A 27,940-nucleotide genomic window follows, 5' to 3' on the forward strand; every position below is an offset into this window, starting at 1 on the left:
TTCTAAAAGTTTGAATGTACCACATCCATCAGTACAAACAACGGTACATAAAAACATCACACAGCCATCAAATCACCCATAAAGGAAATGTGCACCGACTCCCAGATGAATGTGCTTTGATGCAACAGGTTCAGGTGTTCCAAACCAGCTCTGTGGGCTGGTAAAAGTAGAAGTTGGAGGTAAGTGGTGATGGACACTTCCCTCTTAGCAGGTGTAGAAAAACGCTCTGAAGACTCTCCGGATGTATCACATAGCAGACATTTATTAACAATATGGACTCAGAGAACAAAAGGATACTCAGTACACTTCTGAAAACCATCCCCAGTGTACAAAGCTGAAATATTAATAATACCACCTGTCAGTCACTGACACACATTAGGGAACGGAGTGAATGGGTCTTTCATTAATTGGACGTAGACTTAACATCATCCAAACCCAGCAGTAAGTGAGTCAGAGGGAACAGATTCATATATGCATGTTCATGAAGGATAAAAGACTGAAATGTCTGTCCAGCAACTGGTCTGACTTTAGAAATGAAAGAACCAAGTGACCTGTGCACTAACAAGGGATGGGAATTGATAAGAATTTAATGATTCCATTATCGATTTCACTTATCGATCCGATTCCTTACCGATCGTCATTAGATGAGGGAATAAGAGTACAATGGGTTTGTTTGCATTAACTGTCTTTTGCATTTCCATCTGCACAGAAAATACAACGTATACGGTATGCACAAATAATACTAACAGATGACGGCAGCCCCAGGTCGGGGGAGAGGGGGTCATCACACCATACAACTATACAAAGTGAAAGTGAACTTTAAGACTCTTTACAAATTCCTCTATGTCTTCTGCTGCTGTGCACCTCATTTTCCTTTTCCCTACCTTGGGAAACTTTTATTTGAGGGGGCAGCACATTCGTTGCCCGCCGCCCCCCAAATTTCATTCATTCATCCCCTTCCAGTAGACTTCTTCGTTCCTTCTCTTTTTCCTTTCTATCTTCGTTTTTGTGTTGACCCTTGGTATCTCGTAACCGCTTACAAAAAGACAGACTATTAACATGACCATTATGCATCAGACTGACGTGATATCATGATAAGACTTCACTATCTGTATGCATTATAACTGGGCCCAGATGACGCCCTGGTGTTCGCTCTGCTGCTAGATTCACAAGCATTGCTAAGTAACATATCAAACATGTGACATTCCTGTAAATGAATGTCGTGCTGTGGACAAATGTTTAAACATATTGGTGGATTTCCTTCTTTGAAGAAATGGAAGCTTTGACAGTGTTCCAGTGGATCTGGTGTCGTCTTTACACCTGAAATATAAACATGCTATGGAGCGTTTCTGCGCCGACGCCATGTTGGCTACATTCTAAACCAATAGAATGCAGCATACGAGTGATGTCATCATGCATGTGCAACGACGGCGGAATCGATAAGCAGGCAAACGGTTCCAAGGAATTGAGCTACTTGGAACCGGTTCTCCAAAAGAACCATCCCTAGCACTAACCTCACAATGTTTTGGGAATAGTCAAGGCCTGTGTTTGTCTAAAAACCAGTACAAAGTGTAAAGATAGTGTTGAGTCACCATAACCCTAAAGGCTGTTCCTCATGGAGTTCACCATGGAAATAAGGACTTATTACATTTCCCCAAAAACAAAAAAAACCCACAAGAAAAGCACTCGGAGAGCGCAGACCTCCACCAAGGCAGATCAGCCCCCCCCCCCCCAGTTATTGTTATGTAGAAAATCAATGTTAATGAAGTTACCATATTAGGTTCCTTACCCATAAGTGGCAAAACAAAAATACAAATAGAAGGAAAACTCATGTAAGGTGGAAGGAACATATATTTTAGAAGGTTAGAACATCAGTTTTAGAATATGATCCAGGGGTTTCAATAACCGCCGGCTATTTTAATATGTGTCGCCGGCTACTTTCTGCTCCGGAGCCCAGATCAGGTCTTTTCTGCTTCCCAGCACCAGATTAGAAACCTCCCACCCGATTGTGAAAAAAAAATAAACGTGTGTACATATGGCTTTACTTGTATCACCAGATTACTATTACTGCTGACCCCTGCCGGATATATGGTCATTTGTTCACATGGGGAAATGTCAACCTCCGGACAGGGTCAAAGGTCTACTGAGCCAATGAATGTGACCCTGCAATCCCCTGTGTGGACGACACGAAACTACAGCGGCTTTGACCTGGACTGCCGGGTTATCCACTGTATACAAACATGGCTGAGCACACACACCTGGACGTCACCTGGGACCCCAGAATCGTGCCCATTTACCCAACACATGCATAAACCGTGTGGCATGTGCTGAATCTCCCACCTCTGCATGCCTTTATAGAACTGTTACTCATACACTTACAGGTAATGTTAGATCCAAACAGCACTATTCTGTAAAACCAGATACTGTGGTTTTTTTGAGTTTACACAATGGTGTAAATTTTATGATATATGTGGAGTTCTCCCGGAAAGAATAAATTCTGCCATCTACACTGATGGTCATTTAATATCCTGTAGTCTCACTAAGATCTCATGTGCTTCATGTATGTCTGTAGCTTCAAATGCCAAAAAGCAAAATATGGATTTTTGTAAATTATAACAGATCTTTGTAAGATGTAAACTAATAGTTTCTATGTAAACACATTTCCCAAAATACATAATGAATGACAGTGGTTGGAAATAGAATATGAAATATTCACATTTAAACAGAACAAACCAGTTTCAGGAAACTTTATTGCAAATTTATACATGGACTGGCAAAAATCCAAAACCAGCTAGTATCCCTTATTAAACCTATATATCTGGAGTAGTAGTTATCAGCATTTTTTTTAACATTTTCAGTTGCAACAGACTTCTGTCCAGTCTTCCAGGGCCCATTTGGTGATCAGATCTCCCAGTCTGAATTAATTTGACCATCAGATTTATACAAGATCCAGGAGCATGTGTCTGTTTATCAAATAACTATCATTTTAAAGTTGATCTGACCTTCAACAAATATAAAATGTACAAATATGTATGAATAACACATGAACAAAGAATAATGTAAATGGAGATCACTGGACGTAGTTTGGAGCAGATCACTTTTTTTTAGTCTTTACCTGTTCTGAGGTCTACACTTGGCCTTCTGCAATACAGACATAGTGCTGTGTTCAGCTTTAAAACTGGTCATGAAATTAGGTAACATTTTGCTTGAATGTGGCATAGGGAGGCTTCAGCATAAGGGGGGCTTCACCCCCATATACCCCCCACCAGGGCTTTGCCCCTGGACCCCTGCCATCTGGGAAGAGCCACATACTTTTAACAAATAACCATCTACTCTGAAAGTTACTGAAACCCCTGATGACCCCTTTGAACATCATTCCTTACATTAGTTCCATTACTTCATGGAACCGAACAAAGCACAGGTGGACCTGACAGACCCTGGAGACCACGTTGGGCCTGACAGACCCTGGAGACCACATTGGACCTGACAGACCCTGGAGACCACATTGGACCTGACAGACCCTGGAGACCACATTGGACCTGACAGACCCTGGAGACCACATTGGACCTGACAGACCCTGGAGACCACATTGGACCTGACAGACCCTGGAGACCACGTTGGACCTGACAGATCCTGGAGACCACATTGGACCTGACAGACCCTGGAGACCACGTTGGGCCTGACAGACCCTGGAGACCACATTGGACCTGACAGACCCTGGAGACCACATTGGACCTGACAGACCCTGGAGACCACATTGGACCTTACAGACCCTGGAGACCACATTGGACCTGACAGACCCTGGAGACCACATTGGACCTGACAGACCCTGGAGACCACATTGGACCTGACAGACCCTGGAGACCACAATGGACCTTACAGACCCTGGAGACCACGTTGGGCCTGACAGATCCTGGACACCACATTGGACCTGACAGACCCTGGACACCACATTGGACCTGACAGACCCTGGAGACCACGTTGGGCCTGACAGACCCTGGAGACCACATTGGACCTTACAGACCCTGGACACCACATTGGACCTGACAGACCCTGGAGACCACGTTGGACCTGACAGACCCTGGAGACCACGTTGGACCTTACAGACCCTGGAGACCACATTGGACCTGACAGATCCTGGAGACCACATTGGACCTGACAGACCCTGGAGACCACATTGGACTTGACAGATCCTGGAGACCACATTGGACCTTACAGACCCTGGAGACCACGTTGGACCTGACAGACCCTGGAGACCACGTTGGACCTCAGATTGTTGACTCGCTGTCCTCACTGTCAGTGTTGCTGTCACTGTCTTGTAATACATGCGTAAATTACCAAAAATAGTCACTTGCTTGATAAAAGGTTGATGTGGACTCATCTTAACTCACCTTATCCCGTCCTTGCTTATACTTCTATGCCCATCACAGTTCAACAGAATTCCACGTATTATCCTTGCTTTGGAGCTGCCATTTTTCAAGGCAAACTCTCATGAAGCAGGATGAGACAGGAGGAGGAAGAAAGAGGAGGATAACAGACTAATGGCAGCCTCCGAAAAGTGAAATATGGAGGCTCATCAGAGGGTGGGGGTGACAGTTTTATAGCATGACTCCAGCCCTTGGAGCCTGGTATCAATATCACTCTGACTTTCTGTCCCTTTGTCTTCTACCTTTTTCCACATCTCATTTCATTTCCTCTTTCTCTATCGTTCCCTTCATGCATCTTCTCTCTTGTCTCCCTCACTTTTTTTTTATTTCCTATTCCTTATTTTTTTGGTTTCTTTTTCTCTTTGCAACTCATAGCATTTTTTTTGACTCTATCTTCCTCAGCAGTGGGTTAAATAAAAGATGAGTCTATGAAAAGCAATGTGAAGCAATGTGTCTATCATTGATTTTTTTTCCTTTTTCTGATTCAATCTCTCTTTCAGAATCTTACTTCTTTTACTTTAACCTATCTTTCACAGACCGCTTCTCAGTTTTCCATCATTTGTCTTGATCTCTTACAAAGAAAACAAATCCCATACATAGGGATGTAACGATTACCAGTATAACGATAAACCGCGGTAAAATTAAAGATGGTTAGTATTACTGTTTAAATTCTAATTATCATGATAACCGTGTTTGATTACCGCACTTTTCCAGAGAAAATACCTATGTAAAGATCTGCTTTTATGTCAAATATTTGAGTATAGTTTTAATTTATTACAATTTTAATTTTCTATACCTAATATTTGGAACCAATATTCACTTTTAAAGTCTTTGAAAAGGTCCGTTAAGCATCTGTGTGTTATTTCTACAATAAATTATATACATTTTTCAAATCGGATTATATACATATATATATATATATATATATATATATATATATATATATATATATATATATATATATGTGTGTGTGTGTGTGTGTGTGTTTTTTCCTGGCCTTTTGTGTTTTTATAGTAGGTTAAAGTGAAAAAAATAATAGACAGATGATATAAATGAAGTTGTGCTGAAAAAAAAAAACCGATACCAAACATGGGTATAATAAACATTTGTTTATATAGTATATAAAGGCAAAATCAGAAGTACTGAAGAACGGCCAAAATAGGCTCAGACCACTAAGGGTTAATATTTAAATGTTTCTGCCAAGAGAAAGTGCATTGTACCAATTATTTTAATTGTTTTTTTTTTTGTTTGTTTTTTTTGGAAATACAGCTAGGTTAAATTATTACTGTATGTACATTTGTGTGTGTGTGTGTATATAATTTGTTTTGTTTTGTTTTTTTCCCTCACTCCTCCGTCCTTCAGGTCATTAAAGTGATTGTACGAAGGTGTGTAACTCACTAGTGAAAAAAGCCCTGATGAAGACCACAGGTTGCAATGCGTTGGCTGTATTTTTAAAAAATTGCCATGAACTAATAAAGGCATTTTATTTTGACCCAAATCCTACAGTATGCCTTGGAATATTTTTTGAAATCTAGCATGGTTATGCAGATTTTTTTTGACACAAATAAAAGTGGGTTTAGAGAAATATGAGCCCCTAGTAACACTGGGTCTTAAAGGGTTAATAACTCCACACCATTCTCCTGTGTTTTGTGTTATTTTATTTTATAAAACTAATGGTATGTATCTAACATCCAGTCGAAAGTGAAATAGATTAAAGTTGAGTTTAATCATAGTTTTTACAGGGTGTTGTGTTCATGGTTCTCTGTAAAAACACCACTCTTTTTATATTATGCACATTATATACACATATTACAAAAATCTATCATACATTACATTTTATTAGACTATCTTTCTATTGTTTCCACAGGATAAGAATTGTGACAATTGTGACTATCTATCAGCTGTGATAAATACAGTCACGGAAAAAATTATTAGACCATCAAAAGTCATCAAAAACAGTGGTTATGTAATCCAGTCCTAACTCCTGTCTGCATGGGTTTATGGTAGTTTGATCACTGGGGGGGGGGGGGGGGGGGCTGACACATTATGAGCCTTACACACATATTTTACAGATTTCTAGTGAGTTATTATTCGTTTAAATTGACTAACCACTATATATATCCAGTTATATAATATAAGGTGTTGTCAGATATTTCGTATCACATTCAAATATTTACTACTCTGGATCCTAACAGCCAAAAAAGTGTGTACAAACAAACCCCACACTGGTCATTCTTAATTTAGTGTTTCCAAACAGCACGGTGGAAATCAAACCTGCAGCCCTGCAGCCTTACATGGTGGAGACTGATTTGAGGAATTACACAGTTGTACCTGCAACTCACTAAAACCTTTTTTTCCCTTCTTTTTTAAATTTCACATTGCACCAATAAAAAAAAACAAAAAACAAAACTTGTGTTTATAAGCGGGTTATATTTTATTTAAATGAGTGTATCTACAGTACGTGGCCTAAATATGTTCTAAATGATGAAATTCAAGCTCAAATGTCTCATATCATATTAGAAGTTTATGTGTCAGCTAAACATTCAACCAGACGGTTAAGTTTTATGGTCTGATAATGACCTAAGATCAGTTAGAAACAAGCAAAAAACACATGTAACAACAGAGTAGAAAAACTATTACTGATAGTGATTCATAGTCTTCTTGGTTTTGGTAGTTTTAGACAGATATTCCAGAAAAATGTCAGAGTGATTTAATACTTGTGGTACTTTTATTATTATAAGTAGGTTTCATACTTTATAGGACCATTTTGAGTTATTAAACAGAAGAAATTAGACTCGTTATATAAACCTCCGTCAAATAAAGGCCTGATACCTTCAGACAATATTTGAGGAAATAGTTGTAGTTCATTGCAGTTTTTTTTGTTTTGGTTTTTTTTTTGTTTTTTTTACATTAAAAAAATCCTCTTTATTCATGTTTTTACTGTGAGACAAATGTTTGGTATGAAAAAAACTAATGTTTTAGTGCGTTATTATTGATGGAGGACTGTAAAACTGTGGTCAAATATAATAATTAACATGTAAGGTTGACCTTCAGACATCCTTTATTCATTTGAAGTAAGTGCACTCACCTGAAGTGGAACTGTTGAAAGACTGATTTATTTTTCTAAAGGATTTGTATTTTTTCAGCTGGTGTCAAACATTTAAACAAGGTCTCGTCTGCTTTATCATTGTAAACAGAGGTTCAACACGCGCCGTTGTGGGGGGGGGGGGGGGGGGGGGGGTGCTAAACCCTTTCCATTAAAACGTCTGCTTTAACACTTGTATCTGCTGGTCCCATGACGCCCACATAATCTGACATCTATTACTGTGGAGTAAACATCAGAAGGAAACAAAGTCCCAGATGGACGCAGAGCAGCAGCGACCCTGTGAGCAGCGAGTCACACCAGTGAGGAGGGACCACACAAGCAACACAGGTTACTATGGTTACCAGTGAGGAGGGACCACACAAGCAACACAGGTTACTATGGTTACCGGTGAGGAGGGACCACACAAGCAACACAGGTTACTATGGTTACCAGTGAGGAGGGACCACACAAGCAACACAGGTTACTATGGTTACCAGTGAGGAGGGACCACACAAGCAACACAGGTTACTATGGTTACCAGTGAGGAGAGACCACACAAGCAACACAGGTTACTATGGTTACCGGTGAGGAGGGACCACACAAGCAACACAGGTTACTATGGTTACCGGTGAGGAGGGACCACACAAGCAACACAGGTTACTATGGTTACCGGTGAGGAGGGACCACACAAGCAACACAGGTTACTATGGTTACCGGTAAGTTTCTTTCTTTCTTTCTTTCTTTCTTTCTTTCTTTCTTTCTTTCTTTCTTTCTTTCTTTCTTCATTCCTTCCTTCCTTCCTTCCTTCCTGTGAGTATACATGAGTAATTGTGTGTTCACATCCCACTCAGCTGTGACCTAGAAGGTTGGAGAACACATTCCCTAGATCCACAGAGAAATTACTGGCTGATGTGCCCTTGAGCAAGGCACTTAACCCCCCATTTCCCCCCTGGGTGCCTGACATGACTGACTCTGCAGTGTGTGGACTTCCTGTAGAGATACATATATATATATATATATATATATATATATATATATATATATATATATATATATATTCTAGGCCTGTAACGGTACACAAAATTTTCGGTTCGGTACGTTTTCGGTTTTCAAAGCCACGGTTCGGTTTTTTTCGGTTCGTTACGGGAAGAAAGAAAACCCCTCAAAATGTCTTTAATACATTTGAATTTTTGAACATTTTTCCCCCAATTTTTGGACACAATAGAATATAGAAAAACAGGAATAATATAATTCTGCTGCTATAAATCAAATAGAAAATAAAATTAATTATCAATATTACTAAATGTATTTTAAACATTAGTATTACACTTTTCCCTGACAGGTACTTTTGAACAAACAACAAAAATCTAATCACAGTTCTGTCAGTTCACATTCTGCATAAAAATATCAACAAAAAAATTCTGCATGTAGTGCAACATTAACAGGAGGGTAAACTGGTATTCTGTTTTAACAAACTGAAGAGCAACATTGACAACAAACTGAACCAAATTATTTATTTTAGGACAGAGAACAAACTGTTTAGGACACTTTGTGTACTCGTGTGTGCGCGTGTGCGCACACGCAAGGTGCGATTTGTCTGGGGGATGGTTTGTTTGTTTGTTTGTTTGTTTTGGTCGGAGCCGGGGTGCACGTGGGGGGGGGGGGGGGGGGGGCACGGTCCAGTCCGGTCCATAACTAACGTAACTAACGCTGGTGTGAAACGAAAGTGAAACTTTATTTCTATATACTTTCAACGTCCAACTCCGAGTTCTATTCCTCTGGTATACAGCGTGCGTGAGAGACAGACAGACAGACTAGTGTGTTTTAGAACTACCGTAGTTCCCAGGGGCCACACAGCGTTCGTCTTATCTCCGTCTCTTTCCTCGTTGTTGTCTTTCACCGGGACCTGAAGTGATCCAAACTGGACTGGACTGATGGTGGAAGGTCTGCAGTCTCTTCCTTCCAGGTTCTCATCATATTTTTTTTTTTTTTTTTACCTTATATCAGCTGCTATTTCATATTTCGGGTCAATGTATTTGTCCTTAAATATGTCCATGTGAAACTTGCGCGTATTTAAAGTTCCGCATCAAACATTGTCTTTTGTTCCTTTTTCTTTTTCTCAACACTGTGCCGTTTCGGTACAGCTGTGTACCGAACCGAACAGGTGTGTACCGAAACGGTTCGGTTCGGTACGTGTACCGTTACAGGCCTAATAAATATATATATATATATATATATATATATATATATGTATATATATATGTATACATATATATATATATATATATATATATATATATATATATATATATATAATTCTCTGAAATTAAACTACTATGAGCTATTATTGTTGGTCTCATTATACAGGGTGTCCCATAAGTCTCCATACATTGGAAAAATAAACATTTCTGGACATAAACCATTTTTATTTATATAATATGCTCTATATGACTGCCATTTTGTCGGGAACAAATTGATCCAAAACACTTCCTGCTTTTTTTAAACTTGACAATAAGTTTTGCCACAGTGTCGTGTGTGATGCTCGTCCCACACTTGCAACCATACGACTGCTTGCTGAACCGGCCATCAGGATGATGTCAGTTCATTGCTCTTTATTCATATGCATTCTTTGGGTTATCTGAAATATAAAGAAATACATGTTAGAACCATATATGTATGGAATGTATTATGTCTCCTATGTATGGAGACTTATGGGACACCCTGTATTTGTCCAAACAAATGGACCTTTAGTTGGACCAGGCATTAAAATGACCAAGAAACAGAAGAAAACAAGGGTGGTCTAATACATTTTTCCACACACACAAAATGCAGACACTGTCACTAATAATGTTCATTCATGATAGCTCCTCTTCCAGCGCAGTAGTTTGTGGTCACAGAATTTTCCAGTGGGAGTGATTTGCAGATGCGATTCAATTTAATATTCTGCAAAAACATATCTTGATGTTAAACAGACTTAAGGGTTTGAGAACCAGTCCAGTGCATTTTCACCTGGGTGCAGTTTGGATCTGCTAAGCCCCAAACAGGCCGGCGTTTGAAGCCTCTGCCGGCACTAAAAGTCACTCCCTTCGCTCTCATACTTTCACTGGATGCTCTGATTAATTTCTAGAGGTTTTGGCTTTGTCTTCTTCATTACACTTTATATGTTCCCTTTGGAAGACCATTCTCCATCTTCATCCTGCTCTCTCTCCTCAAGGTGACACATTTGCTAAAAGATTTTTCAACTGTATGTTCTATATATTCTATAGAGAGCTGCATGTTTGTTTGTTTGTTTGTTTTTCTTCTCTTTACAGGTTTTTTTTCACTCTTGCATGTATCTTATTGTATACATCAGGTTTTCAAGAACTAAAATCCCACTGATAATGTAGAGGGCTTCAAAACTCATGGGTCAAATATGATACGTTTGGTGTTGTAGGGTTAATTTGTTACGTCTAAACTATATAAACTAAAACAATCCATCCAGTCAAATGTGTATAGAATTTAAAAGTTGAATCATATTAAATTATTACTAAGGTCGAGCAGAAACGACTTAAGTAAGGATGTGTGAGATGTGGCATCACCAGTTTTCCTTTTCATCACTGGGGTAATTTCATGGGGTATTAGTTCTAGGACCAGCGGAACAGTGTCTTTGTGTTCTTCAGGTGTTCTTGCTTTACCCATTATCCTTCAGCCTTGTTTTTTTTTTTTTTTTTTTAAATGGCTCCTTTTGTTTTGTTCTCCATCTGCCTCATCTGTCCAGCTCAAGCGCTCTTCTTATGATACCTTCCATCTTACATGCTTTATTACAGTGTCTCTCCAGGGTTAAATTGTTTGCTATCTCTCTCATTCTCCATTTTGCTGCCTCCCTGCTATTTGTATTAAAGGAAATAAGCAATAAACATGAGGGTTCTCATGCAAGGCCTTTTATAATTTATTCTGCTCCTCTTGTGGGATTGGATGTCCTACATGGCTCATAAAACAAATAACAAACTTATTTTACTGCATGCATGTTTATCACTACACAGCCTTCACCCCAATCATATTTTATATCAAGAGAAGTAAATGTGTTTATTCGTACACAGACATGTGTACTTGTGTCAAACAAGTCAAAAATAAACAATAACTTGGAATAAATGGCATTGCCGTAGATGGTGTATGGGTGCGTCTATGAAACTGGTCCTAAAAATAAGACAGAGGGGCTAAAAGTTCAAACCAGATGTAGATTAATGTTATGAAGCAGGTTTGGAAGCACATTGGGTGTATTTTTTATCATTATTTTTTTTGAGACTTTATTTTTCACTTTTGAAATAGGCAACTAGTCCAAGACAGAACAACACACACAAACATCTATATAAGACCATTTATAGCCATGTTTTCAAAATAAAATGCACTGACACCTAGGTAGTTTTTCCTGTTCCAATTTGGGTCCTATTTTTGGCCCCAATATTTTACTAAAAATTCATTAATTATGGGATGGATCAGAGCAAGAGTATATTTTTTTTGCCTTTATCTGGGGTCATCATTAGGGGAAATATGTCTACATTTCTCTTTTATTATTGGGTCTAAAAAGCTGGAAAAGTGACAGATAAATACGTATACTCAGTGCCAATGAAAACGCAACACTTGAAGATTCGTACATTTTTTTAAATCGATGAGGATTTTTATTCCATAAGCTCTTTGGAATTAATCATAGGCCATTTCTATACAGTAAAAAAAAATCACATCCAAATTTGTTGACAAAAAATAAGGATAAAGAAAAAAACTCAAGGACCCCAAAACCAAAAGTCACAAAGCGGTCCCGGAGGTGCTGCAGCTCAGTGTAGCGGTCCTGCTGTGGCGTGGTCACACGTGCTCATCCAGGACCAGGTCTGTCTGCAGCTGGGCCAGTTTCTTCATGCCTCTGTTGTTCCTGACTATGGTGGACACATTGCATCCAAAACGGCGCCACCTGTCGAGCAGAGATTCCAGCCTCCAGGAGCCCCAGAGCATCTGTGGTCAGGTGTCAGTCTGGGCATCGCTGAGTTATTGCAAATGATTTTGGTGCTTTTCAGTTTGACTTTATATACAGAACATGAGCACTTCTTAACTGACCACAATTCCTTAAGTTGAGCAGTTCATTGCTGAGCAATGAGAAAAACAAGTCTTATGAATGCGGACGAGTTCATTCAAGCGTGACAATAGCTCAACCCGTCTCAGGTTGTTAAGAAATTGTCTGGGATTATCTTATACAGGTGAAACTGAAACATACTGATGCAGCTCAGGAACAATAAAACACATTTAAGTGTTGCATTTTCATTGGCACTGAGTATATATATATATATATATATATATATTTATATATATATATATATATATATATATATATATATCTACAGGGTGGGGAAGCAAAATTTACAATATTTTGAGGCAGGGATTGAAAGACAGTGTATGACCAATTAGTTTATTGAAAGTCATGAGAATTTATTTGCCACAAGAAAATGTCCATAATAGAAAATGTTTTTATTTTATGTGTCCTCCTTCTTTCTCAATAACTGCCTTCACACGCTTCCTGAAACTTGCGCAAGTGTTCCTCAAATATTGGGGTGACAACTTCTCCCATTCTTCTTTAATAGTATCTTCCAGACTTTCTGGTAATAGTTTTGCTCATAGTCATTCTCTTCTTTCCATTATAAACAGTCTTTATGGACACTCCAACTATTTTTGAAATCTCCTTTGGTGTGACGAGTGCATTCAGCAAATCACACACTCTTTGACGTTTGCTTTCCTGATTACTCATATGGGCAAAAGTTTCTGAAAAGGTATGGATAATAGTGTTAGGTATGATTATGACATCAGTATATGTTTGGGTTCAAAACAACTGACGTAGTGTCTGCTGAGAAAAAACAACTAAATGTTCATTGTAAATTTTGCTTCCCCACCCTGTGTATATATATATATATATATATATATATATATATATATATATATATCACTTGTAGAGACCTAACAGTGGGGAACACTCTTCTATTCACTTGCCAACCGAGCAACAGGACAATGAACGTACAATACAATGACACAAACAGCTCTTCACAGTAAAGCATAAAGATACAAAATGGAACAAACATCCTCCATGGAAGACAAAGTAGCATTGTAGGTATAAAAGATCAATGAAGGCGAGAGAAAGCTATAGAAAGACTCACTTTGTTTGATAAAGAGCATTACACCTACAACAATAACTGGGCAGGAAAATGACGATCTACTGTACCTGGTAAATGCACATGCAGACATTCACATGCCCATAGACCTGCGAACAATAACACTGTGACAATAAACGTGGAAAAGACCCTCGGATTACCAAATGGGATAGAAGACTCCTGACAATGAGACTAAAATTAGGCATAAAAGAGCACAGACTGTACAGCAAACACAGCAGACTGTCAAACCAGTGCTGGAGGTGTGCTTCAAGCAGCTTCCAGAAAGACCAAAAAATGTTCTTTAATCTTTAATCCATAAAGACTAGGGGTGCAGCGGTACAGGTAGCCCACGGTTCGGTCCGTACCTCGGCTTTTGGGCCACAGTTTCGGTTCAGTTTCGGTACGTGTTTTGTGCGAGAGAAGAGAACAGGGTTTTTCTCCCTTCATCATTTTATATTACCCCTCTATCTTGTACTAAATTAAAAAATGATTGGGTTTCCTGGTGTGTCCACGCATACCGCGACATGTTTCTTCTTCTTCTTCTTCGCTTGTTGTAACGTGCGTCAACATCCATTTTTTTAATTCACCTGACTCTAGTTGTGAAAAAAGGTCTTTCCATTGTAGTTTTGCGTGATATACCATTTGCGCTACGCCCAAAAAAAACCACCTCTTGCCAGCGCAAAAACTTTTAATCAAAAAATGAGACTTTTGGCGAAATTGTTATTTTTCCTTTAGGTAAATTTTATGCGCAACTTATATTTGTGCAATTTGAGGGTCAGTGGAAAAGAGACTAATGTCTGAGTAAAAGCGTCAAAGACATGTTCAGTACAAAGTTAGGTCACACTAAATATTAAACACTCTAATCTGTAGAGGCTGCTTTTGTTGTTGACTTTAGTTTTTAATGCTGCACATATTTCCTCTGTATCCTGGTTGTATGTTAATACAGAGACTGACAATGGCATCTGTGTAGTCATGACAACTGTATTCTTATAAGATTAAAGTGTACATCCCAGACCACTAGTGAATGCATTCTGAGTGATCGGACCTCAGTGTGTCCTCAGTGTGTCCACAGGACACTGAACATGTCCTCTAATAAGAGTTCAGACAGTTGGAATTTGAACCCTCCAGCTGCTGCAAAACTATCTTTATATTCATTTGGGCAAAAATCCAGTGGATTTCTACAACCTGCTTCAATTCCTTCTTAATTAGTTGCATCTATAACTAGTTCCGTCTCCACATTTGCGCATATCGGGTCCAGACTTCCGATGAACATTTCTCTGATTATTACATAATTGTTTGTCGTTATCAGCGGTTGTAGTCCAGACTGAAAATATGTCCAAACTTGGAGCCCATTACCTCAAATGTTCAGTTGTCGGCTGAACAGGACAGAGCAGCACAGCCGACAACCTGGAGGGGGCGGGGCCTGAAGTGTCTCCTGTGCATTTAAAGGGCCAGTGCTCCAAAACCACCTTTCTGGTGTCATTAGTCAGAAATAGGGTTGTTATAGGTGTCAACTTATGGAACAAGTTGAAAGATGATTTGAAATTGTGTAACTCACTGTCAAGTTTTTAAAAAGCCTTAATTTGTCAAATTCTCAAGGGCTATGAAAGTACAAAACCTGTAAGTGACTTACGAAACTGAATGTAGACTAATTTGTGTTGATGTTTTTTTTTGTTTTGTTTTTTTGCTGCAACTTCAGGTAATTCAAAAAATGGGACGAGGAGAAGCATAAATAAACCACTGGCGTCGGCTTCTTCCTTTTTCAGTTACCAATTGTGTTAATTGTATGTTCTTTATATGTATCTGTTTTGTACATAACTGAAATAAAATACTCATTCATTCATTCATTCATTCATTCATTCATTCTAGATGGACCTGTGAAGCTGAATTAATGAAGAATTCAGACCCAAGCAGAGCATTTACAGTTTATATAGACCACAGGGAAATGTGGGAAAAGGGAGAATTCCATTCAAAAAAGCAAAATATCACTCCTTTAAATGATCAGTGAATTAAATAGGGGAAAATACCAGATTTTGGCTGAGAAAAGAAAAAAATACAGGGCATAATATTAGAATAAATGATGATAAATCTCTTAAGAAAGGTTAAGTAGAGGAAAAAAAAACTGGGAACTGACACAAAAGTAGCACTGAGTTTTTATGGGTTAGTAAGGGAAAAACAGTGAGGTAAAAATATATGGAATGAAGATAAGAAGAAAGAAAGAAATGGAAATATATACATGAAGAAAATATGATTCATCAGAGGCAGGTTTCCAATCTGACAATGGAGGCACAGAGGGGCATAATTCCATTTTGAAAAAGCAAAATATCACTGCTTCAATAGAGCAACTAAAGCAGTGTTTTTCAACCTTGGGGTTGCAACCCCATGTGGGGTCGCCTGGAATTCCAGTGGGGTCACCTGAAATTTCTAGTAATTGATAAAAAATTAAAACTCACTAATAAAAATGTACTTTATATAGCCTAAATGTTTCCTAAAATTAATGTTTATTTGCAACATATTATAGCAAACTATTACACGATCAAAAACAAATTAATTTTAGCATATAAAATGTCACCGTTTTGAATGTTTGGAGTCGCCTGAAATTTCTAATAATTTATTTAAAAAACATTTAAAAATTAAAACTTACTAATAAAAATGTACATTATATAGCCTAACTATTGTCTAAAATTAGTGTTTATTTGCAACATAGTATAGCAAACCATTATATGATCAAAAAATAATAATTTTAGCCAAACAAAAAAAAAAAAGTCTCTATTTTGAATGTCTGAGGTTGGCAGAAATGTGTCATGTTAAAATGGGATCATGAGCCAAAAAAGGTTGGAAACCACTGAACTAAAGGCAGCAGTGAACCTCCTTTCAGCTGTCATCATGGCTGACACATGGACACTCATGGGTTCTTTCACTCACTTTGGAACCTTATCATATAAAGGACAATTGGAGCACACCTTTATTTTCTCTGCGTATAAACTTCAGTCCCCCTCACCTGCACCTGTGCACACACACACCTCCACAGACAAACCCCATCGTGACTTTTTTTTGCCCAATATGACACCTTGACATGTCAGCAACTCTCCAGATTTTCGACACATGGCTGTTGGTGCATACACACCTACACCAGTACTTGTCCCTGTCCCTTCTAGTCTTCAAGTGCAGAAATAAATTCATTACTGCCACAATCTGTCAGTGAAGAACACGGTGAAACAGATGTCTTTTTGTCACCGTGTCCGTCCATCTTTCCCATTACCAAGCATCATTCTGAGCTGATAATAGCCCAAAGAACAGGGTAAGAGTGGCAGAGAGGACAACAGAGGGACACAGACACATGCAGACATGCAGAAGGAGACACTAGGTACACTTACATGATGTTTTTTAAATCCCATTTATTTTTCCAGAACAAATTAATTGAGAACTAAAGTATTTTCTCTTCTGTTTCCATGGAAATGTTAAACTCGAATAAAGGTTTACATGAGGTATTAACGAGGTAGATCAGTGAGCAGAAGGGTTTGTGCTGCAGTGCTCACGTTGCCTCACGTTAGCTTAGCTTAGCATAGTCACTACATTTCCATGGTCACACGTAGCCAGTTTTTTTAAAGGTGATTTATTGTCTTTTGTCAGTGATTTTGTGAAATCCGATTCTTCCTAATTATTTCTTTAGATCTGCGACTTACTGCACTCATACAATCCCGGGACTGTTGTGTGGAAGGAAGTTGGAAAATCTTTTTGTTGAAGGCATGCATGCGCTAAATTAGCTTTGCTTTAGCGTTTTAGCTTTGCATTAGTTTTTATTTCCCAAGATTTTATTCCTGCAGTAAGTCACATGACCATGATCTGAGCCTCAGTTTGTGATCATATTGACCCCAGCGGACTAAACGAATGATTAGGGAGAACTGAACTGACCAAAATCACTCCTAAAATACTACAAATCACCTCTAAAAGCCTGGCTACGTCTGAGCAGAGGAATGAAGCCATTATGCTAAGCTAGGCTAAGCTAAGCTAACAGAAGGGCTGTGAGGACAAGGCAATTGTTGCACTGCAGTACAAACTGTTTAGCTACTGATGGAACTCATTAGTTCATGACAAATGAATGAATCCAAAAATAGGACCAATGGTCCTGTAGCTTACAGACCAAATTCAAAGCTTTGGGAAATGTATCCAGATGCCATTTATTATCACCCAGCTATGTGTACTTATTCTATTACAGAAGTAGCCCATGTTTTGCTCATATTCCAATCAGATCTGTAAAAAATTCAAATTCCAACTTGATATCATTGATACTGATTTATTGCATCCATCCACTTCCTATCTGTTATAATGGGAACATTTTTCAAAGTCGCACCAAATCCAGAATCAGATCTGGATGGAAATATTTTCAATCCCTTGTGTTGACATCATCATACAGAAGCTGTATACCAAGTCTGAAGTCAATCAGAACTGGAGTTTCAGAGAAAAAGACGATTGAAATGTTTTCCCCATTAGAGCCCATGTTAAATTTTGCGTCAGTTCCAGATCCAGAAGAAGATCCTGATCAGCATGTGGACATTATGTTTGGGTCATCTCCCCATCAGGGCTGGACTGGAGACATTTACACTGGATATCATTAATATTTACTGAGTTATTGCATCCATCCACTTCCTATCTGTTATAATGGGAACATTTTTCAAAGTGGCACCAAATCCAGAATCAGATCCAGATCCAAATAATTTCTCTAACTTTTGTTGACATCATCATACAGAAGCTGTATACCAAGTTTGAAGTCAATCCGAATTGTAGTCTCGGAGAAGAAGACGACTGAAAGTTTTGTAACGGACGACAGACGACGATGACGACGACGGTCGCTGCAGGACGACAAAAACTTATGGCCTGGTGGTCGGTAAGATAAAAACAAGTGTTGAACTCTTCCTTCAGGGTTTTCCAGGCTGGTAGATCCCATCAGAATAGCCCACTGGAACGCTTTGGGAAGACTAGACTGCAGTGCATATTCTTCCACCAGCGCATGTGTGCGTCACCACGACAGGACAAGACACTGAGCATGTGCAGAATGGGAGGAATAAAGTCCAAACGGAATAAAGGCTTTACATGTCCAGGAAGAATTTAGACCGCATTCAAAAGGGGATTAAACCAGTGACTTTATTCAGATTTAAATTTAATCCGAACTATTCTTTTTCAACTGGAATAAGGTGTTTACATGGACATCTGAAATAGGATCGAACCTTTAATCAGATTAAACCAGGAATAAAAGTTGTCATGGAAACGCACAAATTAAGGACAACAGAGGGACACAGCGACATGCAGAAATGCAGAGGGAGACATGAAGAGGCCCAAGCCACGACAGCGATAATGGAGCTGTTCACTGAGATGATAATTCACTTATAATTATAGGAGACAGTGTGCTGTGAGTTGGTGAATTGTCATTGTGGGTGTATATATGAGAGAGAGAGAGAGAGAGAGAGAGAGAGAGAGAGAGAGAGAGATGGGACAATGAGTGAAGGAGAAAAGCAGTGACAGAGTGACAGAAGGCAAAACTAGGACTTAGCACAGAGAGAGCAGGAGGAGATGTCCAAACCAGAACAGATATGCACTCATTATATTTAATACTAGTACACACAAACTCCAAGGCACATGTTACCATTGTCAGTTACAATGTTTAGAATAATGGTTCAAACCTTTTTTAGGCTCCTGACTTCATTTTAACATCGCAAATTTCTGGCGACTCCAGACATTCAAAATAGAGACGCTATTTTTGCTCAGATTCATTTGTTTTTGATCCTGTAATCATTTGCTCTACTATGTTTCAAATCCAGGTTAATTTTAGAGGACATTTAGTCTATGTAATAATAATAACCCTACTGTTATAATGCACATTCTGTGTCCGTCCGTCCGATCGATGTTGCAGCTCAGGAGGGCGTTTGTGCGGGTTTTCGTCAGCCTTCACAGGCCCGATCGCCGCCAAACTCACCAAATGAATACAAACATTACCTGACTGTCAGCTAGGCACAATTTTATGTCCGTGTTCAAATGTTGTGAGGCATGCTGGGAGATTTTAACAGGGTCCCAGCTCACCTCGGACCAGGTCCCAGCTCACCACAGACCTTCACAGGCCTGATCGCTGCCAAACTCAGCAAATGAATACAAACATTACCTGACTGTCAACTAGGCACAATTTTATGTCCATACTCAAATGTTGTGAGGTATGCTGGGAGATTTTAGCCTCTCATGCTATCGCACAATGGCACCACGGGTACAATGCCGCTAGTGTATATAATGCACCTTTTTGGTGTCTGCTTCTCAGTTTCTCTGGGAGATGTCACAGTGGGGCCAGGTGAGCGAAGAAATCTTTCCATTCTGTGTCCGGGCAGAATGAAGCGTAGTAACACACAGGGTCACATGATCAGGTCAATCAAAGTATGCCATCTCAGATATTAAATCCTGCATCTTATTTGAACTTGATTTTTACTAGGAAAAGTGTGTGGTGTTTTCATTGTAAAGAAAAATAGATTGGGTGACACGGTGGTTAGCACTCGTTCCTCACAGACAGAAGGTCCTGGGTTCGGTTCCAACACCAGTCGACGGGGGGTGGGACCTTTCTGTGTGGAGTTTGCATGTTCTCCCCGTGTCTGCGTGGGTTCTCTCCAGGTTCTCCGGCTTCCTCCCACCATCCAAACACATGCACTGATAGGTTAATTGGTTCATCTAAATTGCCCATAGGTGTGAATGTGAGAGTGATTGTCTGTATATGTTCAGTCTGGGATGAACTGGTGAAATGTCCAGGGTGAACCCGCCTTTGCCCCTATGTAGCTGGGATAGGCTCCAGCGACCCCTGTGACCCTAGTGAGGATAAAGCATGAATGGATAAATGAATGAATGAATGAAATATATACTGAATAATTTAAAAATATTTTTGAAATATATATATATTTTTTTTAATCAATTACTAGAAATTTCAGGTGACCCCATTTGAATTCCAGGTGACCCCACGTGGGGTCGCGACCCCAAGGTTGAAAAACACTGGTTTAGAGATTCATTCATTTCCTTCATAGAAGCTTTTGTAAGAACACAGAAACTAGGTCCATAAGATAAGTAAAAAAACAAACAAAAAACATACACAATAAAAAAGAAATGAAATAGCATAAATCCATATGTTACTTACACATAAAGGCTTGTTGGCCAGTGAGACCACATTTTAGATATAAATCTTACAGAACTACTCTTCAGACAGACCAGGGCTTGTAGAATTGAGTTTGATAATTTTGTAACTCCACACATGAATGACTAAATAAAATATTTTATCAAAAACAGAGAAAAGTTGAGATAAATTGATTTTTTCAGTGAAATCTGTCATTATCTGAACATAAACCCAGTGTGTCCATCCACTGTCATTGACCCAACTCCATGGGTTTTACTGGGGAATCAATGTTGTAGAAGATGACAGTGTTTCCACGGTAACTACGGAGCCTCTGAAATGGGTCATACACTGCAAAAATCCAAATCTTACCAAGTGTATTTTTCTCATTTCCAGTCCAAATATCTCATCACACTTAAAATCAGACATAATCACCTAAAGAGGAACTTTTCAGTGAGATATAAGAACTGATTTACAGACAATAGATCTGGGAAATCTGATTTCAAGGAATCTTACTATGATAATTTTCACTTGTTGATTTTGTTTTGTTTTCACTTGTTGATGTTTTTTTTTTTTTTTTTTGCTTGAATTAAGCAAAAAATCTGCCAAAGGAACAAGTGAACATTATCTTTGTAAGATTTCTTGAAATCAGATTTTCCAGATCTATTGTCTATAAATCAGTTCTTATATTTCACTGAAAAGTTCCTCTTTCGGTGATTCTGTCTGATTTTAAGTGTGATGAGATATTTGGACAAGAAATGAGAAAAATAATCTTGGTAAGATTTAGATTTTTGCAGTGTACGAGGGAAAATGCCATTACAAGGAAATGTTCTTAAAATAAAAGCACATGTTCACACTTTTAAAAGTAGGATTTTAGATCTGTGACTGTATTTAACCTTCTGTCTGATGAAGCGTGTGTGGAATTCATTTCTCAAATTTTTAAAATCAAGGCCTGATTTCTCATCATCATAACTTACAAAGTGAGACCATGCCTCCTTTTTTAATTAATTAATTTTATTTTATTTTTCAAATGATGTTTGATTACGTATCAGTCATACAAAAATGTTGACAGGTATTGAAGTCACTATTAGTTATATTGTCTGTCAATTATTATTTTGTTATTTATTTTCATTGCTGTTTCAAACTTCAGATGGTCCGGACAAAAAAAAGAAGATGACCATGAAAAGATGAATCCCTGTATTTTCCACCGGTTATTTCCTGTCCCAGTCTGCCCTGCCTGTTTCACCTTCCCTCACCTCATTAACCTCATCTGTTTCACCTGTCGATCCCAGCTGGCCCCAGTCAGCTGGACCAGACTGAAGCAGGGCAGATCCTTCCACTCTTTTCCAGATTGTCTTGGATTCTACCAGACTCTCCAGTGGTTCTTCTGTTCTTTCCTGTTTTTTTAACCTCTTCTCCTCACCTCAGCCCTGGTTACCCGACCCACTTTTCTGTCAGTGACTATGACATCAGTGATTTTGGATTTTTTTCTGTTCTGATTTTGGACCTTACCTGTCTCCACCACTTCTCCTCACCTCAGACCTGGTAACTCTACACTGTAAGCCCAGACTTTGTATTTACTAAAATGCTTTAATTCCAATGTACTTAAATGATTTCAGTTTTATTCCATTACTATAAAATGTTCAGTAGATTCTACTAATTTGTAGACATAGTTGAAAGTACAAAAAAGTTTCAGTTGAATGGCTTTAAATCACTCAGTTTTAGTCCTGACCACACCTTTTTATCACCGCATTGCATTGTGGGTATTGGGCATGTTGTTGTTAATGTGTTCATTTTCTGTACAGGGGTTCAGCGGGGTTGTGGCGTTAGTGTTAATTTGGACTGAATGTGTGTATATCAGTGTTTATTGGCCTTTTTGTGTTTGTTTTTGTATTTTTGTAGAGCTGCACCATGAGTCAGAGCCATAGAACGAACAATGGATTTACTGTTTATGACTGTGCTTACACATTGGAAATATTAATGCTTTGCAAAATTAAAAGCACTTTCTGTACTGGCAAATGACATATGGCTAACTTCCTGCCCAACTTCTATCCATGCTACAGTATGTTAAGTTGAATAATTGTACAAAGTAATTTATGTTGCAAAAGATTTTAATTTAAATCAGCTTGGAATAGAGTCCAAAGAACTGATGATATGTAGTCTGATTATACAAAGCAACTGACACTGCAACAAATTTTAAGTTAAATTAACTTGGCATTTAGTGTGTTGTACTTAAAATAGCAATTCCATTCAAATCAAGCATTTCAGTTTAATACACAAGTTTTCATTACTTCAGTTTTTAAGGCAAAGGGTTACTTCAGATTTTTTAAGTAAATTCAACTTATCCGGTCTTGCAGTGCACCAACCCTTCTGTCTGAGACCACGATTCCTGTGTTGTTGGATTTCCTGTGCTGACGTGGCAGTTCCTGGTCTGATGTCATCATGCACCAACTGCCATCAAAGGGTGAGCTACAGGGTCTTTGGATCATTCTCCTTGTTTGGTTGAGCGGCAACAACAGCAGCTGCAACACTACAGTCCAGAGTTCGAATCCAGACAACACACCTGATCTTCAATTGTCTCTGCACTCAACCTGTGTCAGAAGATGTTTTGTTGCCTGCCTACAAGGTAAGAACTATTACAGTAACCTCTACCTCTTAACACAGTGTTTTTCAACCTCTGGGTCAGGACCTCATGTAGGGTCGCCTGGAATTCAAATGAGGTCACCTGAAATTTCTAGAAATTGATTAAAAAACAATAAAAAAAACAAACAAACTTGCTAATAAAAAACATATGGCAAGTTGACGATCACAATAAAAAAAAACAACAAAACATGACAAACTGAGTCTAAAACTGCAGCACTGTGGTTCTGTTTATCTGTCAAATGTTCATTGTGGTCCGTTTCAGATGCTGCAGCTCTTTCATAAGTCATAATTTGATTTATTGTTTGTTCAGTATTAATTGTCAGCCTTGTAAATTCAACCTGGACTGACTGTACATAGGGATGGGAATCGATAAGAATTTCACGATTTCAATTCCATTATTAATTTTGCTTCTCGATCTGATTCCTTATCGATTCTCATTGGGTGAGGGAATAAAAGAGTACAAATGGATGTGTTTGCATTAACTGTCTTTTGTATTTCCATCTCTGCACAGAAAATATAACATACAGTATGTACAAATAACAGATGACACTGGGCCCGGTTCAGGGGGGCGTACAGTGAAAGTGAAACTTAAAACGCTTTACTAATTCCTCTATTGCTGCATTTCCACTACGTGGAACCAGTTCAACTCTGCTCGTCTCCCATCGTTGTGCACCTCATTTCCTTTCCCCTACCTTCGGAAACTTGTATTTGAGGGGGTACGACATTTGTTGCCCACACCAGAACCGGAACTGGGCCTGGTGTTCACTCTGCCGCTACATTCACAAGCACCGCTGAGTAGTGAATCAAATATGTGACATTCCTGTAAATGAATTTCATGCTGTGGACAAATGTTTAAACATATTGGAGGGATTCCACCCTTTTGAAGAAATGGAAGCTTTGACAGTGTTCCAGTGGACCTGGTGTGGTCTGTGTGGACCTGGTGTGGTCTGTTTGGACCTGCTGTGGTCTGTTTGGACCTGCTGTGGTCTGTTTGGACCTGCTGTGGTCTGTTTGGACCTGGTGTGGTCTGTTTGGACCTGCTGTGGTCTGTTTGGACCTGCTGTGGTCTGTTTGGACCTGGTGTGGTCTGTGTGGACCTGGTGTGGTCTGTTTGGACCTGGTGTGGACCTGGTGTGGTCTGTGTGGACCTGGTGTGGACCTGGTGTGGTCTGTTTGGACCTGGTGTGGACCTGGTGTGGTCTGTGTGGACCTGGTGTGGACCTGGTGTGGTCTGTGTGGACCTGGTGTGGTCTGTGTGGACCTGGTGTGGTCTGTTTGGACCTGGTGTGGTCTGTGTGGACCTGGTGTGGTCTGTTTGGACCTGGTGTGGTCTGTTTGGACCTGGTGTGGTCTGTGTGGACCTGGTGTGGTCTGTGTGGACCTGCTGTGGTCTGTGTGGACCTGCTGTGGTCTGTTTGGACCTGGTGTGGACCTGCTGTGGTCTGTGTGGACCTGCTGTGGTCTGTTTGGACCTGGTGTGGACCTGGTGTGGTCTGTTTGGACCTGGTGTGGTCTGTGTGGACCTGGTGTGGTCTGTTTGGACCTGGTGTGGTCTGTGTGGACCTGGTGTGGTCTGTGTGGACCGTTTCTGCCTCAACACCATGTTGTGTACGTTCTGACCAAAACAATGCAGCGTACGTGTGATGTCATCGCACATGCGCAACAAAGGTGGAATCGATGAGCAGAATCGTTCAGCAGGCAAACGATTCCAAGGAATCGAGCTATTGGGATCCGGTTCTCAAAAAGAACCGGTTCTAGATTCCATCCCTAACTGTTCATGTGCTGACCATGGAAAATCACATTCTCCTTTTGTGCAGTAATCTACACCTGATTTTCTGTCTCTGTCCAGAATAATATACATTATATAGACTAAATGTCCTCTAAAATTAATGTTTATTTGCAACATAGTTTAACAAACTATTACAGGATTAAAAACAAACTAATTTTAGCAAAAAAAAGTCTCCATGGGGGGCCCACTGGTCTGCCTTGGTGGAGGTCTGCGCTCTGAGTGCTTCTAGTTTAAAATTGTATTCTCAGGCTCCTCCCCTCTTACCTCTGGACTTATATATGGAAAAACCAACACCAGTATGCTCTGCATTCACAGAAAAAACATATTCATGGTGGTTCCTAGAGCCAGAAAAGAGTTGGGTCAGACTGCAGTTCAATATGCCCCCCCCCCCCCCCATGGAGCACCCTGCAAAACAAGCTAAATCTATCTGAGCTTGTTACTTGAGGTGAATTTAAAGCTATTTAAAGGAGCGTGAAATCAATGAGCTTGGTCAATGTAACTCTTTTTAAATGGGCACAAATGATTGTTTTGTCACTATTGATCGTAAGCTTTGTATTATGTGTTGATTATGTCTTGTCGGAAACTTATGATGTTTTTCTTGGCCAGGTTGCTCTTGGAGAAAGAGATTTGTACTCTGAATGAGGCTTTTTTACCTGGTTAAATAAAGGATGGATAGATACCAAGAAAAGAAAAACTTCCATAAATATTTCAATACCAAATTTATTCAGACATCGCTAGATTAATACAACTTACCTTTGGCCTCTGCAATTACAAGAGGTGCTCAAAGTGGTGTCCGTGGCTTCCAGACATTCATGTGAATTACTGCTCGGGTAACGTGTCAGTACCATGTGTTTCAGACTCACCAAACACACGCCTCCATTGCCCTTGGACTTCAACAACATTCTCAAATTTGAAGTACCAATTTAAAATGATCTTGCGTTGTTCAATTGACAACCGTACTGCCGCCATGTTGTAGACGTTACTTGTCGATCCTACATTCATGAGGGTAATGCCATCTGTTGGGAAAACATTACACAACAGTAAACAGACTTATCGTAATTTGATCAAACTTCAAAAGAGGTATCTATTGCCGTGTTTCCCTTATGTGGAACCGGCCCGACTCGGCTTGACTCTGGTACCAGGTCCTATTCCTGGAGACCGTTTCCATTCCAGGATACTACCCACTTCACAGTACCTGGTCGTCATAGCGATACGGCACGTTACTTCTGTGTCGTCTGCTCAGAGTTGCTGATAAACTCACTCGTGTATTCTCTCGTTAAGCTGATGCTGAATTTTTACGTCTGAACCTCCTGGACAAACCATGGTGTAGTTTTACAGACTGTCATCATGTGGATTCACCTACCGACAGATTTACTGTAAACGTCTGCATCTGGTTTTTGTAAAAGGGCGGGGCACAGAGACGACTCTGACCAATCAGTGGTCTGCAGTGTTTACGCAGTGTCACCTTTAGTATCTGGTCCCCAGTCCTGGAACCTCAGCAGAGGTGATGCCAAAAAACTAGTACCAGTGCCAGATTCCAGGACCTTTTTTGTAATGGAAACGCAAAAAGGTCAAGTCGAGTCAGTACCAGACAGTGGAAATGCAGAATATATGTATAGAAGTACTCAAACAAATTAAGTATTTTTGCAAGTTTTTCTTTTCTGTGTGTGTGTGTGTGTGTGTGTATAAGTTCAATGCCATTTGATCACGTGTCAGTTTATGTGAAGATCTCTGGCTCACATAATCCTAACCTCAGTGTGTAGTATTTGCTGTAGTGTGAACATAAACGCGGAAAGCTTGAATGTGTGCAGATAACACACCAGTTAAAAGTGGCGTGTACATTTACGCAGTTTCATGATGTCGCGTTGCCTACTCAGACGTCTACCGTGTCATTTGAACTCGTTAAGAAAAAAAAAAAAAAAAAGTTTAAAATAAAATGTTTAAAGAAAAATAAAGTTGTTAGACTCCAGGCTGCGTCTTGTCCTCCTGCAGTGACTCTGTGACCAGATGTGGGCTCCTTTTTCCACTGTTAACTTTGTTCAGTTGGTCCTCCGTCCTCCTCCGGCTTCGTGACTCTGTGACTTCGTGACTTCGTGACTCTGTGACATCATGACATTTACCTTAGTTCAGATGTTGCTGTTCACTCCCACACCTGCTCTCCACTGAGTAAAAAGAATCCCACTCTCCTCCGCTCACTCTCACCCAACAATCATTACTTTTTGAATTATAGTAAATTGTCATAAAAATGAATGGAGTCATCTCAGTGAGTTGTGTTCTGCGTGGCTCATAGATTTGTTGCATGCAGCACCAATATATAAATGTTAGTTGTTATGCTGCGTAGACAGAGGTAAACAAATTGTATGTCTCAAACACATACTGTTACATTTTAAAATAGTAATAAACTACATTAGTGTGCATGTGTCCTTACCTAAATCCAAAGTCTTTTAACCCTTTAACAGTGATCTCTCCAGTGTTACATTTTAAATTTGACAGCATTTTAATTACTGTAACGCCCACCCTCCTGCCTATCTCCAGGAGGCTCTTACAGACTCAGCTCTTATTTGTTTCATTTAGCAGGGACAGTACACATTAACTTAACTTTCCAGGTTCCTGTTGGACTTCCTGATGAAGGCTTGAAGCTGAAATGTGTACAAGTGTTGTTTGGTCTAGATATGACTGTGCCATGTT

General features: G+C 39.4%; 1 long non-coding RNA gene across 1 annotated transcript; it reads right to left on the reverse strand.

The window, feature by feature from the left end:
• Window positions 1-604: 604 nt before the first annotated feature.
• Window positions 605-24,039, reverse strand: LOC115420083 (uncharacterized). Its single transcript, XR_003935497.1, has 3 exons — window positions 24,005-24,039; window positions 23,338-23,342; window positions 605-742 (listed from the first exon to the last, which is right to left on the reverse strand). It is a non-coding gene; the product is annotated as an uncharacterized LOC115420083 (long non-coding RNA).
• Between the last annotated feature and the right edge of the window lie 3,901 nt (window positions 24,040-27,940).

Source organism: Sphaeramia orbicularis, chromosome 5, assembly GCF_902148855.1.
Source record: "Sphaeramia orbicularis chromosome 5, fSphaOr1.1, whole genome shotgun sequence".
Lineage (NCBI taxonomy): Eukaryota > Metazoa > Chordata > Actinopteri > Kurtiformes > Apogonidae > Sphaeramia > Sphaeramia orbicularis.